General features: G+C 39.7%; 1 protein-coding gene across 2 annotated transcripts in view; it reads left to right on the top strand.

Annotated features, from left to right (window-relative positions):
* The first annotated feature begins 2,173 nt into the window (after nucleotides 1-2,173).
* Ccdc178 (coiled-coil domain containing 178) overlaps nucleotides 2,174-11,182 on the top strand; it is a 358,443-nt gene continuing 349,434 nt past the window's right edge. Inside the window, exons 1-2 of one of the 2 annotated variants that reach the window (XM_021214517.1) lie at nucleotides 2,174-2,244; nucleotides 7,145-7,227. The gene's annotated coding sequence lies outside the window, so the exon portion shown is untranslated. Of the gene's footprint in view, nucleotides 2,245-7,144; nucleotides 7,228-11,182 lie in introns of those variants that run through there. The other variant, XM_021214519.1, reaches the window with a different exon arrangement.

Raw genomic sequence — 11,182 nt, 5'->3', positions numbered from 1 at the left:
ATGCTTAGTTCTTTGGAGATACATTTTGCTTTTCTTTCTTTCTTTCTTTCTTTCTTTCTTTCTTTCTTTCTTTCTTTCTTTCTTTCTTTCTTTTCTCTTACTCTTGAATGGTAGTTTTGTGTAAAATTTGTCTTTTTATTCTTTCTATGTTCTATTAGCTTATTATGCTATTTCTCAATGTGCATTGTTGCCATGTAATAATTTGCTCTTCTTATTTGCTCTAATTCTAAAAATCTGCTTTTCTATTTAAAAAACTGCCTTGTATACATAGGAATATAAAATATATCTCCTGTACATGCAAGACTGAGATATTCATAATAAAAGACAGACTAAAAGAAAAAAAAACAAATTTATTGAATGAATAACTTGACTTTGGAGCTGAGTAGACAAAAGGTTCGATCTGCTTTTCCTTGTTCTTCTGCCGATGAGAAAAAGCCTGGGCTGCATCCAGCGCATGCTCTCTGATCGTGAGCTGAGGGATGCATGGCAAGGCTTGATCAACTTCCTTCTCTGTCACTGGTCTTCAGCAATGCTGTTCCCATGAAGGTCTGAGGCTATGATTCTGAACTGTGAGAACATCTCCCCTTGGGGTACAGCCTGCTTCAGGAGCAGAGGATCACCAAGGTGAGCTTCCTTTTGCAGTTTGCTCAAGAACTTTTGTCTTAAGAGGGAAGTGTGGTGTCCCAAGTATAGCAACTCTCAGTGGGTTGTATTATTTGTTCTGGTTTCTGAGACAGTCTCATGTAGCCAAGGCTATCTCAGAATCTCTGATCCTTCTTCTTTGTCATCTGAGTGCCAGGTGTGGTGGTTCTGAGACTCAAACCCCGGACCTCATGCACGCTAGGCAGGCACTCTGTCAACTGAGAAGTACCTCCAACCTCTAATAAATTAGAAGAATTTGGCAGCAGTGAAGTTTCTAGTAGATGGCAAGGTTCTATTTTATAATAAAAATCTAGATATTTAAAATGTTCATTTAGACACTTTGAATCCTCACAAATACACTTCTGCTGAGATGCACAGGATTCACACAGTTTAAAATTTGATATTGTGTTAGAGATTGATATTATATTGCTCACAAATCAGTTTACGTAACTCGTGCACGAAGACTGGGGAAATGGGGAGTCCATCCTGGAATGTTTCCGCACATCTTCACTGAAGCCTTGCACATTTTTTGCTCCTTGCTTTCATACTCATGCATTCTTTCCATTAGCGATCATGACTCTTTGGAAGGCTTGTGGGAGCAGCAGTTTATGCTGAGGAGCCTTGGCAGATGATGTGGCTATTTCCAGTGTTGTCTGGAGACTGTCATCCTGGTGAGAAAAAAATCTTTATCCAGGGCCTAACAATTTTACCATCCTGTTTACAGACTCGGGTTTGACTTGATTCGAGCAGTTGGTGAGCAGTGTTAAGGCCCAAGTACCTTCCTTTGAAGCCTGTTTCAGGTCACAGGACATATTCATAGAAAAGACACAACACTTAAGGTAAATAAAATTTATATTTCCTAGTGTTTTATGAGAAAAAGCAACACTTCAAAAATATTTTTGTTACAAATAAACACTTATACAAATGGCTTGTCAGAATGAATCAATCCCTTTTTTACTTCAATCCTGACATAGAAAGTGGAATGAATGAATGCGTTTATGAATTAATGAATTCCACTTCCTTTCCTCTCTAAGAGTTAGCTAACAGTAGTACACAGTCACCTTAAATTATCAACTACACTGAACCAAGCACTCACATCTTACAGTCAGTTTTGGTAGGGGCAGGAGACCCAGTGCTGAGAGTTCCCCTGTGGGGAGTGACCATAAAACAGAATACAAGCCAGTAAGTCTTGGAGATGACAGGACCAAGGTCACAACGTCCTCTTAGTGCTCAATGTAGTCTTCTGTGCTGTCTATCCTATGATATCTTTCGGTGGTAGGAAGAGCCCTTGTTCCATCCATACTTGCTTCCCCATGAAGGAGAGAGGAGTTCTGTCAAGCAGGATGAAGGAGAAATAAACAAGGAACGGCTCATCATGCAAAGACCGCTAAACCAGGGTCTGAGGCAGCAAAGAGAAAGTCACTGAATGGGATGGGAAAGAGAGGGTTGGGCAAGGCAGAGAGGATGGGGAGGAGAGACTGACCAAGAAGGTGCAGAGGCCGGCCTAGGGCAGTAGGGAGCCTGGACTGGTGGAGATGCCTGGAAGGCTCGAGCCAGTAACGGACAGGCGCCAAAGCAGACAAGCGAGAGAGGGCGTAGAGGGTAAGTAGCGGGGCCTGTAGGGCTTGCACCACGGACCTTCTAGTGGCCTCTGCACAGTAGGGTGGCAGCCGTGGACCTGGACTAGCCACCCCTTCTTCCATCCCTTGACCACCAAGGGATGCTGTCTCCTCCTTGGCTGCCAAATCTCCCGTGTCTGGACCAGAATGCTTTCCGGGACTTTTACCCCATTCACTTTCAAAGCTGCCTGGTGGCAGTTCACCTGTTATTCTTTTAAGTTGCTAATGGAGTCTTGAAAATGGTGTGGGGTTGTTTGCTCTGTTTTTAATTAAAAATAATGATTCCATTAAACTTCATTGAATAGCTTCTTAGGGACAGGTTGGGAGTTTTCTAGTTCCCAATTGGGAAATATAAAATATAAAATAATACAGAAATATAATATAAATCAGCAAAAATGAAATCAGCTACTCCCACATCTCCATCCTGGAGAAAGAGTGATGTTCTCCCTTGACCCTGGTCCCACAGGCTGCTACCAGGCCCAGCACACAGCCTTCTCCCGATGTCAAGTGAGAGCACATGGCCATTGCTCTCTTTACATTCTTCTGCTCGGGAAATGTGTGCGCTGGCTGGGTAGCTGCCGTTCCTGCTGATCACAGCACACTCTGTCTTCGATTTCTTTTGGCCTCTTGACCCACATAGAGTGTTCCTGCTGATGTTCATGACTCTTGTTAATCCCTCGTGGTTTTCTGGACCTAATGAGGAAATAGGAGTTAAGCTACCACTTACAAATGTTAAGAACTGAGAGAAATAAATGGCTAATCTCAAAAACACATTCAACATTTTGTAAGAATTTTAACTGTTTATGTGAGGCTCGTCCATTTTATCTTGAATATACAACATTCCTCATTTAGTGAGTTTTAAGACTTTTCTATGACCCATACCAGTATAATTCTCAGAACTGTCAAAGACATGACTTGGAGACTTAGCTAAGCTGAGGGCAGCCCTTAGAGGCTTGCTGGCTTCTACTATTCATTGCACATTCTGCATGCACCCTTCTTTCTGTTCTCCTTTGAATATGGCTTCATCTACCATGCTAGAGATATGATTTCAAAGGGATCTGGATTCACCTCCTAACTTTTTACCTAAACAGAATACACAAACACATGACAGATGGTTCTCTCTGTCCCAGAGGATTTATCCTCCCATTTTAGAGCTCTCTCTGTGTGGTGTGTGTGTGTGTGTGTGTGTGTGTGTGTGTGTGTGTGTGTGTGTGTGTATGTGTGTGTACATGCACACCCTTGTGGTGCATATATACATATATATGCATACCATGGTATATATGTGGAGGTCAGAGGACAACTTGTTGAAGTCAATTCTCTTCTTCCACCATTGTGGATTTGAGAATATAACTCAGGTCATCAAGTTTAGTAGCAAGCACTTTTATTTGATATATCTTACTGGCCCTAGTAAGACAGTTTTAAATAAGCTCTTCATCATTAAATTAAAATAAAAACAGTATTTCTTTACCCATTCTTTTTCTAGGTAGATGGGACTGAAAGTTACTGAGAATGTTTATTGCTAAAACTCTAGACTCTGGAGCACACAGAAAATGGAAAAGAGAGCGATAGATGATGACTAAGGAAAAGCAGATTGAGCAGCTGGAATATGTGAAGTTGTTGAAGATTGCGTATGCACTGTTGGCAGAAATAGATTGAGAGAGTTGGTTTGATAGTGCTGTAATCATATGGATATGCCTGGTAGGAAAATTTCATGTCTACAAGCAGATTCTGTGCATTTGAGCCCTAATGGCAATGGTGTTCTAGAGTGTAATTTCTGCATAGTAATGACAGTAAGGAAACATGTAGAATAGCATTCATTCATTTATTTATAAACACAGCTTTGCCACATAGCTCAGTCTGGTCTTGAATTTGTAACTTCCCACCTAAATCTGTCCTGTGTTAAAATTACAGGTGTGTACCATTACACAGTGCTGGCTCGTCATTTTAAAATTAACCTTGAGGTCTTTTTATTGACTTTTTTCCATGTAATATATTTGGATTACATTATTTCCTCTGCCCCAGTTCCCGCTTCCTTCCCACCTCTCTACCCACACAAGTTCATATTCTCTCAGAAAACAAACAACAAACAAACAGACAAATAAAAAAAAAACCCAGAGAACTGAATGTAACAACAACAACAACAACAACAACAACAAAACCACATACAAAATCACATGGAGTCCTTTTGTGTCAACCAACTATTCTGAGCATGAGGTCTGCCCTGAAGTGTGGTTGATATGCCTAGTGACACTTCAACAGAGAAAACTGATGTTTTTGTTCTCTCCCAGAGAGTATCAAGTTGCATGTATCTTCTTGGTTAGGTGTGGGGCGTTGCGCCCACTAACTTCTCTGTGCTGGGATTTTATGTCTTGAGCGTATGTAGGTATATGAGCTGTCACCATCTTCCTGAGCTAACGTACATCAGCCCTATTTTTTTTAAGACACTGTTTCCTTGGATTCCTACACCACCTATGGCTCTTATAATTTTTCCACTTCTTCTGTATAGGTTCTTGTGATGCTTAAGTGGTAGTCTATAGGATGTCTTTGGCCAATGACTCACCAAGATGAACTCATAAAATTATGAGTTTTGCTTGGTAGCATAAGAAGTCTAGTTACGGCACTGTCTCCCCTCATTACATGGTAATTGCACTTAAATACCTTTTATATAGGTACTGAGCACTTGTTCTCAGTTACAATGTTGCATAAATAACAAAGTCCATATAAATGAGAATAAGCAGAGACTATTTATACAGAACTTTCTAAATATGGAACTTAGCCACTGTTGCCTACACTGGGCAGAGACCCAAAGGCACATATGGGAGGTGAACAGTTTTCTAGCAACATAATGGGAAGGCTTAAATGATGTTCTGGTGGAGGAGAATTAAGTAGGTATGGAGCGTGTTCTGGGTTTACAGCAGTTGATTTGGTTTTCTCTGTTGGGTTCTGAGTTGGAATTAAGGACAGTGGCATGTAAGAAGGTGGCAGCACTGACATAGACTGTACTTTGTGAGTCGATCGATGATGTTTATATTTGAGTTGGATGGATACAGAAGTTCCAGACAGAAGTTCTATTTTCATGAAATTTGGTCTTTCTTTGTTCAAAAACTCATCCTAATAGAAAACAGAGGCCTGAAAAAGCCGTTATGTTTTTATGTTTTATGTATTTTATGTTTTACAAACATAAAATTTGTTGTTTATAGGTTAAATAGTGCTTATTAAATATTTATGCTACACTGGGTATTGGATGAGTCTATGTATTTTTTTATTATATCTATGCCGTGGTGTATGTGTGTGTGTGTGTGTGTGTGTGTGCATTGTACATGTGAAGATCAATGGACAATTTGAAGAAGTTTGTTCTCTCCTTCCATCACGTGCATGCTTGGGATTGAAATCAAGTCATCAGGTTTGGCAACAGCAAGTATCTTTTTCTGCTGCCCGCTCTCTCCAGTCTTGGGTGCTATTTCAATCCTTGTAGTAGGATTATAAGGCATTATCTTTTTCACCATTCTCAATTTGAAGAGGAAAAGGCCAGCACTCCACATACTTTCACTATCTTCTCCAAGGTCTTATTACTAGTGATGGGGCCTGCCAGGAATTTAATCCCACATTTAACAGATTTACAAGCTACAGTCTTTGGTGCATCATTAAACTGCCTAATCCCCTATTTTTGCCATGACCTCAGCCTGGGTTTGTGTGTGTGTGTGTGTGTGTGTGTGTGTGTGTGTGTGTGTGTGTGTGTTAGCACTTAACACTTTTCTACATTTATTTTCTGGATACTCAGAGCATATTTGTATAAATATAGGTAACTAGCCAAAACATCTCTCCACATGAACTAAAGAGATTCACTGTTCTTTCCTAGGCTTGAAAAATATTGAATTTATATAACTAAGAACCAGAAAAATGGATGAGAGGACTGGCTATTAAATTATTAAAAATTAGAAGTTAGAAAGCAGTGCTGATTAAATGGATGCATTGAGGAGGAAAGGATTGAGCGGAAATGGTGTGGAGAGCCTGGATCTCCACCATGAGAACACTTGTGCCGATGCTCTGTGACATGATTCTCAGACAACAAAGACAATTACTTTTCTGTCATTTTTTTTTCACATAAAACTTCAGTAATTGTAAAAAAAAAAATCCTGTCCTTAATTCTGATGGTTATGGTTCAGTTCATTTATCCAAGAACCACTCTGTGGCATGGCACTCGCCATTTGAGCCCATGTGATAACTGTCTTCTAGTTAACTGGCTCCTGTGAGAAGTCAACTGCTTACATGGAGATCTTGTGTAGTTTTATATTTTAAATGTCGATTGGATAATGTAGAGTGGACATACATGTTCAAATATAACTTTAGAAAGTAGACATAATGACGACATGAAGTTTGAATCCTCTAGAACAGCAGTGTCAAATTTCTTTACTATAAAAAAATGCTGCACAAAGCTATTGTGACTCAAAGGTGGGTAATGTAGCCAAGATTTTAAAATTTGGTATGCTTACTGGCTGTGGTACTGAATAACATGGATTCTTAAAACAGGTTCTTGAGTGTTTTTTTAAAAACTTAATTAGCTACTGCATAGAATAAAATTTGTTCAATAAATGAAAAGCGATGGTTTCCCCAGTCCTTTTTGCTCTATGATCATCACTGCTTCAACCTAAAACCTTAGAGATGTTATCTCAGCAAAGCTCAGTGATGCTTCCGGAGTAATATCTCAGACTATGTCACATCTATCCAGTACTGTGAGAGTTTAGCAATGGATGAGAGAAATGATTTCTGCGTTCTAAGATGTGGCAGGAAATGTTGGTGGGCCTTTCGAAAAGGTCCATTGAATAATAATAAAATACTTGGAACTGTTTTCCTCTTAACCCACTTCTTTCTGTCCCATCTAGATTCTCACGTAACGAGGGGAGTGTAGCTCTCAAAATGGCATACAAGGATAGGAATTGTTTCTGATGCCCCGGTGTTTCCTCAGGTATGTTCATGACAAATGGTTGCTGGATTCTTTGACCTATGCAATTTACTTTATCCTGTCCCTCCCCTGCCACTTCCATCTTCTATTTTGTGCTTGTATCTGCTTGATATTTCAAACGTTTCAGATTTATTTATTCATTTCTTTGAATTCTATAATACAATACCAGATAAAAACCAATGTCTTCCCCTTCTGGGCCTGGGTAACTCAGTCAAGCATTTCATTCATGGTTATTGGTTCCTTGTGGCATGACAGCAAACTCTATCGACATGACAGCATTCACAGCTAAGATAGTTTAAATTAGTTAGCAGATATTATGCCATAAGTTGTTATAAAGATGATACCAGTGGAATCTAAATATGTAGCATACAATTTACCTCTTTACCTACTAATTTGAATATTTTGTAGAAAATGACTCTAAAATGCTTTTGGCATAATCTTTTTATAATAAATCCCCAATGTTTCTTCTTATTGTTGATTTCCTTATTCTCCAGATGGTAAAATTGCACTCTGTTTGCATGTCGTCTTGCTAAGCATGGATTTCTTACTTGGTGCTATTATTTATATTGTTTATATCTTTGTATTGTTTTGTAGCAAGTGAAAAACTGTTTCTCCTTACTGACATTGTAAGAACATAGAAAATTAGTAAGAAGCTTATTGTTTCTAGTTAAATTTAAGGTTTCTCAATAGCTGTATTATTTAGCTGTGTGTGTATGTGTGTGTGTGTGTAGTGTTATTGTCTATGTAGATCCTATGTGTGTGGTATGTACAAGTATGTGAGGGGATACGAGTGGAAATAGTCAAGCATCCTCTACCTTAAGTTTTTAAGGCATTTATATTTTAATGTATTATTTTCTTATTTTAAAATTAATTTTTATTTATTCTTTAATTTTTTATTTTTTATAATTTCTTTTTGAAAATAAATTTTATTTTTAATTTATTTTTTGCACTCCATATTTCATTCCCTGCTCTTCCATCCATCCTCCATCTACTCCACATCACATACCTCCTCCCCACCCCACCCTGTCTCCACGTGGATGCCCCCACTCCCTACCCCACCTGACCTCAAACTTGCTGGAACCTCTAGTCTTTTGAGGGTTAGATGCTTCATCTCTGAATGAACACAAACCTGGAAGCTCTCTACTGTATGTGTGTTGGGGGCCTCATATCAGCTGGTGTATGCTATCTGTTTGGTGGTCCAGTCTTTGAGAGATCTCAGGGGTCCAGATTAGTTGAAACTGCTGATCCTTCTACACGATTGCCCTTCTCCTCAGCTTCTTTCTGCCTTCCCTAATTCAACAACAGGGGTCAGCTGCTTCTGTCCATTCATTGGGTACAAATATATGTCATGACTGGTCCCTTTTTGTGAGCACTCCATAGCTTCAGTAATAGTGTCAGGCCTTGGGACCTCACCATCAGCTGGATTCCACTATGGACCTGTTGCTGGACCTTCTTTTCCTCAGGCTCATCCATCCCTGTAATTCTTTCAGACAGGAACAATTATGGGTCAGAGATGTCACTGTGGGTGGCAACCCCATCCCTCACTTCATGTCCTGTCTTCCTGATGCTCTATAAGTTCCCTCTCCCTACTGTCAGGCTTTTTATCTAAGGTCCCTCTCTTTGAGTCCTGGGAGTCTCTCACCTCCCAGATCTCTAGTGCATTCTGGGGGGTGCCCCCAACCTTCTATTTCCTGAGGTTGCCTGTTTACATTCTTTCTGCTGCACCCTAGAGCTTCAGTCCTTTTCCCTCACCCAGTACCAGGTCACATTTCCCTATCCCCCCACTACCCCTCCACCCACTTTCCCTCCCAGGTCCCTCCTTCCCCACTTGTGACTGCTTTCTTCTCTCTCCTCTCTTCTAAGTGGGACTGAGGAGTCCTCACTTGGGCACTCCAGCTTGTTGAGCTTTTTGAGTTCTGTGAACTGCATCTTGGATATTCTGTATAGTTTTGTTTTTGTTTACTTTTGGGGGGGTTGGCTAATATCCATTTATATTTATATATATACCATGCATGTCCTTTTGGGTCTTAGTTACCTCACTCTGGATGATATTTTCTAGTTCCATCCATTTGCTTGGAAAAGTCAAGATATCCTCCTTTTTAATAGCTGAGTAGTATTCCATTGTGAAAATGAACCATATTTTCTGTACCCATTCTTCTGTCATGGGACATCTAGGTTGTTTCCAGCTCCTAGCTATCACAAATAAGGCTGCCATGAACATAGTGGAACACATACCTCTGTGGCATGGTAGAGCATCTTTTGAGTATTTTCCCAAGAGTGGTATAACTGGATCTTCAGGTAGATCTATTTCCAATTTTCTGAGGAACCTCCAGATTGATTTCCAGAGGGGTTGCACCAGTTTGCAATCCCACCAGCAACGGAGGAGCATTCCTCTTTCTCCACATCTTCTCTAACATGTGTTGTCACCTGAGGTTTTGATCTTAGCAATTCTGATTGGTGTAAGGTGGAATCTCAGGGTCATTTTGATTTGCATTTCTCTGATCACTAAGGGCTTTGAACATTTCTTTAGGTGCTTCTCAGCCATTTGAGATTCCTCAGTTGTGAATTCTTGGTTTAGTTCTATACCCCAACTTTTGATTTTTATTTTTATTTATTTTTTTATTTTTTAATTTTTTTTTGGTGATTAACTTTTTGAGCTCTTTATATATTTTGGATATTAGCCCTCTATTGAATATGAGGTGAGTGAAGATTATTTTCCCAATGTGAATGTTGCCAATTTGTTCTCTTGGCTATGTTCTTTGCTTTACAGAAGCTTTCCAGTTTTATGAGGTCCCATTTATCAATTGTTGATCTTAGAGCATGAGCCATTGGAGTTCTGTTTAGGAAATTTCCCCCTGTGCCAATGAGTTCAAGGCTCTTCCCCACTTTCTCTTCTATTAGATTCAGTGTATCTGGTTTTATGTTGAGGTCCTTGATCCACTTGGACTTGAGCTTTGTACAAGATGACAAATACGGTTCTATTTTCATTCTTCTACATTCAGATTGCCAGTTAGACCATCACCATTTATTCAATATGCTTTCTTTTTTCCATTGTATATTTTTGGCATCTTTGTCAAAAATCAAATGTCCATAATTGTGCGGTTTTATTTCTGGGTCTTCAATTCTAGTCCATTGATCAACATGTGTGTCTCTTTACCAATACCATGCAGTTTTCATCACTATTGCTCCGTAGTAAGGCTTGAGGTCAGTGATAGTGATTTCCTCGGCTGTTCTTTTACTGTTAAGAATTGTTTATTCTTTAACTTTTTATGATTCTCTTTTTAATTTAAAATACATAAGACACACACACACATATAGTTAACAAATTATTTTTATTAGATATTTTCTTTATTTACATTTCAAATTTTACCCCCTTTCTTCATTTCCCCTCCCAAAACGCTCTATCCCAGCACCCCTCCCCCTGCTCACTAACCCACCCACTCCTGCTTGCCTGTCCTGGCATTCCTCTACACTGGACCCTTCACAAGACCAAAGGTCTCTCCTCTTATTGATGTCCCACTTTATCCCCCTCCTGGTTCATCCTTGCTGTGTTGGGCCCTCGATCCACAGTGGAATCAGGGTCCCAGTACAGGTAGGCAGGAGTCAGCGAAAAGGTGACAAACAGACAGGGACACAAGGGAGTACCTGAATGTAATTTCTCAAAAGCAAGCACCAGACTTATAATACAGAAGAAAAAGAAGAAAGCTAGTCAAATATATCCGCCAAGGTACATTGAGATGCATAATGGTTCTTTACACAAAACAAAGAAAATGCATACATAAAAAGCTAGGAGGAGCCAGGCAGTGTTTACAACTGAGATAGGAATGGCCCTTATCAAAGATCAGCTAAACAAGGGAGCCAGGTGAATGGCTATTGTTAAACCCACCACCAGGGGTCCCTTAGTAAATATGTTTATGATTATGCTATTCCTCTGGGCCTAGTGAAAACATGCACCAGG

The sequence above is a fragment of the Mus pahari genome, chromosome 15 (assembly GCF_900095145.1).
Source record: "Mus pahari chromosome 15, PAHARI_EIJ_v1.1, whole genome shotgun sequence".
Taxonomy (NCBI): Eukaryota; Metazoa; Chordata; class Mammalia; order Rodentia; family Muridae; genus Mus; species Mus pahari.
This window is presented reverse-complemented; position numbering and strand designations above follow the sequence as displayed.